General features: G+C 39.1%; 1 pseudogene; it reads left to right on the forward strand.

Moving 5' to 3' along the window:
• The first annotated feature begins 4,237 nt into the window (after positions 1 to 4,237).
• Positions 4,238 to 8,057, forward strand: part of LOC103267054 — a 4,633-nt pseudogene continuing 813 nt past the window's right edge.

Raw genomic sequence — 8,057 nt, forward strand, 5'->3', positions numbered from 1 at the left:
CCCAGTCTACCAGGAAATAGAAGTTAAAAAATATCTAGAAAGAAATAAAACTTAGAAAGAGAAAAATAATTCTGCTGTGCACTCTCCATCGCATATTGATATTTACTTATAAGTTTTACTGCCATGTATGCACACTGGCCACTAATCACACGCCAAAATTATAGGTATAAGTGATATCCTATGTCAGAGGCAATCTTCCAGATGGGCCTTTACAGGCCTCAGCCATGTAACTATAGATGTTGGCTCCCAACACTCATGTTATTAAACTTTTGCTTAATTTGACACATTAATTGTCTTGAAACTTTCCCCTTAATTTGTAGTCTAGGGCATGATACATTTCTGATTTTCTTTATAACTTTCTAGCCCTTCCATTTATGTCCCCTTTTTCTTTTTCTACTCCTTCAATGTTACTATTTTCCAGGATTCCAACCTCAGCCTCATGTGATTCTCACTCTACAAACTATGTGCTAATGATTTCTGAATCTATATCCTAAACCACAATTCTTTTAATTTGCTGAAATTCTAACATTTCTAACAGACTAATGAAAATCTCTATGTGGAGATTTATAATCACCTCAGTCTTAATGTATACCAATACGCATTAATCTTACTCACTTGGTGATTCTACTTATTTACTCAAACCAGAAAACAGGGGATCATTCTGGGTTCTTATCTATCCTCTGTTTCACAATAAACCTGTCAATAATTTATTTCTCCATGACCATTGGCAGATGTCCCTTCTTCTCATCCTCAGCGCTTCAGCCTTTATTCAGACAGGTATCACTTCCCAGCTGGACTCTTGCAGTTTCCTTTCTTCCTGTTTCTAGTGTCTCATCTCCCTCAAATCCATCCATACACAGTGTTCACAGTGATCTTCCTGTACCCCATATCTGGTTATATCTCTCTCTTAGTGGAAACACTTTTGTTTTCTCTCAATCTATATGATTAACTCTAAAATGCCGAGTATAGGAAAAGTCCTTAAGATCTGGCTTTCTCTTTCATCAGCTCCTTTTGTTGTTGTTCTTTCTTTAAACTCCTCGACCTTTTGGCTTCAGTCAAATTAAATATTACATAGAGCTTCCTTCCAAAGTTTCTCTCAGACTCATTGCCTTGCTTTCACATAATCAATTTTTTTATACCTGAAATACAGAACCTGTAGACTTAGTGTGTGTAAATCCTCTACATCCATTGAAACTCAACTAAGTCATTAGTAACTTTAGGAAGACATCTCCTTTCCTCTTAGGCTGAGTTAGACAATTTTCCTATTTTTTAAATTACTCTTCTTTTAAGTCAAATAATTAATCCATTCTACAAATATTTTTGGGCATCACTTCATGTCAAAAACTGTGTCTATCTGCGAACATGGTTCCTATTTTCTCGGCATGGAATGTCTAATTGGGCATTGGGAGAAGAAGCAAATAATCAAATTATCATACAAATATATAATTACAAACTGAAGATGAACAAAGTCCTTTGAGAACATAAAATAGGAGGCCTTGATTTTGTGTGGATTAGAGGAAACCTCCTAGAGAAGAAAGAATTTGAACTGAGATGCAGAGAACAAGTAGAAAGTAAATGGGTGTTTTGTGGAAGCATAAGACACACAGCCTTCCAAGAGAAGTGGGAGCAGAAATCACGTATTATATTTGAAGATCTGAAAGAAAGATGTGTGACTAAGGTTCAGGGAGCAAGACAGATGGGGGAGTCACACAAAACTGAAAAATGAGGAAGGGAGTAAATGATGTATAGTCTGTTTTTGCCTTTCTTCCTTTTTTTCCCCCTTTCTTCCTTTTTTCCCCCTCCAACCTTTCCTCTTTCCTTCCTTCCTCCCTCTTTCCCTCCCTCCCTTCCTTCCAAATTTACTCAATTAACTATGAGCACCTATCAAGCATACTGTCTATACACTGCATATATAGTGATATAAGAAAAAAAATCAGACATGGTTTCTTCTCTTTTAAACTTATGATCAAATAAAGTTCAAGTTGATAATTTTGTTTTTATTATATTAGCAATAAGAAATCATTAACATATTTTCAGTAGATAAGATTTATATTTAAAAATGTTTTTCTGATTTCGATGTAGGGGATTATTTATTTTAAAAACCTATTAGGCATTGGAAGGACATTTTGGTTTTTTAACTCAAGAGATAAGAGTACTTGAATGGTGACAGCGAATGTGGAAAAACCGATAAGTTCCAGGACTAATTTAAAGAAGAAATGATGAGTCTTTGTTGTGGGTTTGTAATGGGTGGGATGGATGAAGTAAATGTTCAAGATGGTTTCTGGGCTTTGGCTTTTGGAACTGGAAAATACTTATACCATTCACTGAGACAGGAAATGCTGGCAAAAGACCAGGTTTGTTAATTTTGGACTGGGTGGGCCGGGCACTGTGGTTCAGCCTGTAATCCTAGTGCGTTGGGAGGCTGAGGTGAGTGGATTGCCTGAGCCCATGTGTTCAAGACCTGCCTGGGCAAGTTGGCAAGACCTCATCACTACAATAAATCAAAAGTTAACCGGTCGTGGTAGCGCATGCCTGTAGTTCCAGCTATTTGGAAGGCTGAGGCGGAAGGATTGCCAGAGCCCAGAAGGTTGAGGCTGTGGTGGCTGGGAGCATGCCACTGCACTCCAGTCTGGGCGACAGAGTGAGACTCCAACTCAAAAAAAAAAAAAAAATCAGACTGGGTGAATTTTGAGAAATCTTGAGACACCCATGTTGATATTTCAAGTAGGCTGTTGGAGAGGTCTAGGTAAAAGATATAATTCAGTAATCATTTAGTAATAGAAATAATAGTCTAAGGCTATAGCCAAGAGAAAAGAAGAAAACAGAATAGCACAGAGGAGAGAAAAAAAGCAAAAATAATGTAGGTCTGAACCTTGAAATTGATGCTAAGGTAATGGATGACAGACACGTTAGAAAAAATGAGAAGAGACCAAGAGGTATAATTTAAATCAGAAGATTGTGATGGAAATTAAGCCAAGGAAAAGATTTTGATCATCTATTTAACAAGATTTAACAATTAGGAAGATAGGTGATTCTTTTGAGAACTGTTTTGTGGAGATAGTAGCCAAATTGAAATGAGTTGTGGAATGGATGTGAGGCGAGGCAATGGAGACAGCGAATGGCTCACATTTCAGATTTTTTTGAAATTTAAGAGATAATAGTACTTGGGTGGTGACAGTGAATGTGGAGAAATGGATAAGTTCCAGGGCTAATTAAAAATTTATTAGAACTTTGGGTATGAAGAGTTGTAGTACAATCCTAGGAGAGATTTGATCCAATGTAAAGGCAAAAGGTTTGATATTTTTGAGAATGGGCAGATTCTCTATTTTAATGAGAGAAAACAAGGAAAGAATAGGAGAATGTGTACAAGTAGAACTGTAAATTGTATCTTAGGAAATTAGGAAAACGACACTGGTCACCTTCTTATTTTTTCATGAGGTAGTTGTTGATGTTACCTTCTGAGAAAAATAGAGTTCATTTTGAAAAAAAATGAAGCATTTTGAAAAGAGCCTCATCTAGAAGAGAAAGTTAATCAGGGAAGATTTGTAGTATAGAAAGGCACTATTGAGGGGGGCCCATTTAAGGTTAGTGATCATAAATTTGTCGTAAAGCAGACATTTCTCTTGTTTGAGGCTTTTTCTAGAAGAGCTAGGATACTCAGGCAAGGACCTTGGAAAATGAATAAATACATTTATATAAAATTGAGATTTTAGTAACAAGCTGACTCGATTCATTTTGCATTCTATTTTCTTTGAGTATACTTGGAGTTTGGGTAAAGAATTCAACAAAAATATCTGTCTCAAACTATACTGGTGTCTAGTAGGAAGCAAAGACCAACTAAAGTTTGTTTCCACTTCAGAAATACATTTTCTCAAAAAACACCTTTTGAGGAAACTTCTTATCTACCATTGCTTTTCTTACACTGGTACCACAGTGACCTAATTTGTAGCACATTTTAAATATGTTTTAAAGTATAGTAAGGCTACTGCTTTTTTTCCAAAACTTCATAGTTTTTTCCCTCATTTTCTTCGTAGATCACACCATTGTTTGTCAACTCCCACTATTCTGCTGTTAGGATATTGAATGCAATTTGCCTTACTTGGGAAAAGTAAGTCCTGCATATTCATAGAACCCCTAAGAGTACATGTAAAGGATACTTTTGAAAGTAATTTTTAAAATGTCCACTTTCATCTGCCCATACAAATGACTGGAAACTTATCAGCTCAAGGGGCAGTCAATGTCATCACCCAGCAACTATTCCATAGCCCCAGTCTCTGAACTCCTCCTCCCCTGCCCCCCAACTTCCAGAGCTGGCAGCACTGACTGTCCCTGTCTCTCAGCCTCCTTTTCCTCCTGGCCATGGGGTCCAACACTAGGCTTATGGTCACCATCTGGCTAGAGGCCTCTTTATCCCAGCCCTGTCATACCTGCTCAGCCTCCTATCCCTGCTGGACTTTGTGCTCTGTCTCACTATCATCCCCCAGGACCTGGTCAGCTTCTGGTTTGACCTCAGGTCTATTAGCTTCTCTGCCTGCTTTCTCCAGATATACATCAGTTTTACCCCCATGGAATCCTGCACTTTCATGGCCATGGCCTGTGACCACTATGTGGCCTTCTGTCACCCTCTGTGGTACCTATTCATCATCATTAACCAATTTGTGGCCAAGGCTAGTATCTTTATTTGGCTTGGATTGCTTCACTGCTTTCACCTGTTTCCATTCTCCCTGCCTGGCTCCATTACTGTGGGGAAAATGCCTTTGAGAACTGCATCTGTGCCAACCAGTCTGTCTCAGCTCTCCTGTGACAATTTCACCCTTAACAAAATCTACCAGCTTGTGACTGACTAGACCTTACTCGGCTCAGATTTCATCCTCATCTTCCTCTCCTACACCTTCATTCTAAGAGCTATGCTTAGATTCAAGGCCAAGGGGGTGGCAGTAAATGGCTTGAGCACATGTGGCTCCCACTTCACCCTCATTCTCATCCTCTTCTTCAGCACCATTTTGCTGGTTGCGGTGTTGGCAAATGTGGCCAGAAAGAGGGTCCCCATGGACATTCTGGTTCTGCTCAATGTCCTTCATCACCTTATCCTCCCTGCCTTGAACCCAATTTTATATGGGTTTTAAACTAAAGGGATAAAATAAGAAATTCCGAAATTGCTGCAGAGAGGGATGTGAATGTATAAGACAGATTTCTAATTCATCCTCTCCTTTCTCTTCAGTGACGTTACCTGAGCAGTGAGGTGGAGAAATACCCATGAGTATTTATTTCATGCACTGAGGCTCACTTCATAATGGAATCAGATTCCTTCCTTTACTCTCCTTGCCTGGTTTGGGTGGAGGTAGACAAGAGGAAGAAACTCATATTTCGTTAATTGCTTTGAGCTTAAGCAACATATTTGAGTAATTTAATCTTCAAAACATTCCTGCAGGCATTGTTACTTTTATTTTACATAATGGGGAAATGGATGCTTTTAAGAAGGTAAACTGCCAAAGATCACATATCTGGAAAGTAGAAGAGTATAGATAAAAATCCAGGTTCTAGAACTTAAGCTTTTCCTACAGAAATGCCCATTCAACTACAATTGAAGCTGAAGACCATGTCTCTTCCCCCCAGTCTTCTGACACCTACATTTTGTCTTTCTGGTTGTCTGCAGGTATTTCCTATCCATACTTACTTTCTTGAGAGCCAAGGAATTCTCAGAGAAGGCAGAGACCTGTCTGACAAAGCTTCTACAGGACAAAAAGAAAAGAATGACACACCAATATGAAGCAAGGCCAGCTTCTTTTTCTATCCTATACAGCCTCACTATCCGTAGTGAGAACCTTGGAAATGAAGATACAGGTGAAGATAGGGATGGTGAGGGGGGCACCAATGGGGTAGGTAACAGGGAAACTGATTAGGACAGTGAGTTGACTACTTTCTCTATATGTTTAAGCTACACATGCAGCAAACTAAAAGTCAAGTCTTATTTGATCTGTTGACTGCTCAAGAGTTGTAGTTGAATGTGGGAAGACATGGCATAGTGTTAAGTTTCTGGATAATAGTGGATCCAGTCAGGAGAAAAGAAACTACACTGATTATAAATAATTTAATGTAAACAACTGGGTAAATTGGAACTGGAGACTTAAAAACTTGAAAAAAATTGGGATGCTGAAATAATAGTTTCTATGAGAAGAAACTTCCACTTGGAAAGAGGAAGGCTAAGACTGAAAAGATTTGAAGGTGGCCCACAGAACTATGTATCAGATTCCTCTGGAAGGGTGCTGTCCCTGACTGGTACTAGTGCCATAAGGGGTCAAAGGATGTGGCCCTTAGAGCTGGGACTAAAATTTTTGGGGATGGGATAATACCCTACTGGTGCTGGTACTTTTGAGAGAGTTCAGTGAGGCTGATTCTGGGAGTTATATTCAAACCAAGATCAATCAGTCAGTCAACTGACTGACTGAGTGTTTCACAAATCTGGAGACTAGAATCAACTTCATTGCCAGTATGAAGAATCACTGCTTGAAGGATACTGACAAGACAGGAACAGGCAAGAAGGAGCAAGTGTCCCTCTCCTGCTTCAACGTTCCAGTATTTCTGTTGCTTTCTGCAGGTGGAAACTCAGAAACAGCCAGCTGACAAAGAATTGTCTCAGCCTCTCAGCCCCAGCATCACAAAGCATAGTATGGGAGGGCAGGTTTGGGACTGAGAGACAAATGTTAGTAACTGGCCACAGATCCAGTTTGCTTTGAGTCTGCAAGCTTGTGACTACTGATGGGCAGCTGTAAATCACCCTGCAGTGTACAATTGTTTCCAGGGAACTGGAGGCAGAATCAGTCCCCTGGTACAGGTGGGTGAAGAGACATGACATAATGTTTAGGGGCAGCATTCATAGCTATGAGAGAACTTGGCACTTAGCTGACTGCAGGATAGACACCAACTGCCCTACAAGGTGGGGATTAGAGTAACTGCAACTTTTAATGTTGGTGTGGGTTCCAGATGCAAAGCTTTTTCCAGTCACTCAAAAATTAGCAGGAAAGAAAAATGAAACCCACTGATCTACAAGAAGGAGATCTGAGCACCCTCAGGCTTGATTCTCACTGCCTCAAGTCAGAGTCACAGGTGTGATTTAGTATTTGTCTTTTTTTTTCAGAAGAGAATTATCTAATAGGGCTTTTCTTCATCTCATGGTTGCTAGAAGAGTTTTATTTACCACCATCTTCCTACTGGCCCTCAGAAAAGATGAACCAACTTTAGTATCGATTGCCTAAAATGAGACTAATAGTCTCCATATCCTAATATACTGATAAAAATGATAGAAATTATAATGAAAAGCAAAGCTTACATGTTTTGAACACTTGCAATATATTAGTACTTGTGCATGATAATATTTAATTTCCATAGAAGTCTATAGATGATTATAAAAGTGAACTTTAAGAAATAATCTAACAGGATATAATTCATAGGAATATGATATATCTTTAATCAGGTGATATTTTCAAGCATTTGGCCCATTCTGTTGGTCTTTCCAGGAGTGCTTTCTCTATTTCTGTCATGCTTTTGCCTGGGTGCAAAACCAGAGGGAACTCAAAGAGCCGTCTCTGTTAGTTGGTCAAAATTCAGATCTTAATTCCTGAAACAGGCTTCTCTAGATCAATGCAAATGGCCAACATAATTATGAGAAGCTTGACTCAAACTGAGTGAACAAAGGGATAGAAACTAGCCACTAGTTGCAGGGCTTTGTAAAGGATTTAGGAGTCAAGACACTTACCCCTTACAGTAAGTAGCATAACTTTTGCACGTTGCAGGACTCAGTAAACTTACTTATGATAAAGTGACTAAGTGAAGCATTGATAAGGCATGTCTACATTGAATCTCGAGTTTCAAAGTAGTAGAGTCCTAAGTACAAAGAATGCATAAGCCATACACTCTGGGTTGGTTCTCTGCTCTGGGACTAGGGAGAGAGATTAAGAGTACCACAGATTTCTCACAGAATTGTCAAGCCCAGTGCAAGTGGTTGATGAAACTAGTGACAATGGTCCCATATAGGCTTTGAGGTGAATTCACATAAA

The sequence above is a fragment of the Carlito syrichta genome, unplaced genomic scaffold (genome assembly GCF_000164805.1).
Source record: "Carlito syrichta isolate Samal-C Ts95f unplaced genomic scaffold, Tarsius_syrichta-2.0.1 Scaffold307833, whole genome shotgun sequence".
NCBI classification, from domain to species: Eukaryota; Metazoa; Chordata; class Mammalia; order Primates; family Tarsiidae; genus Carlito; species Carlito syrichta.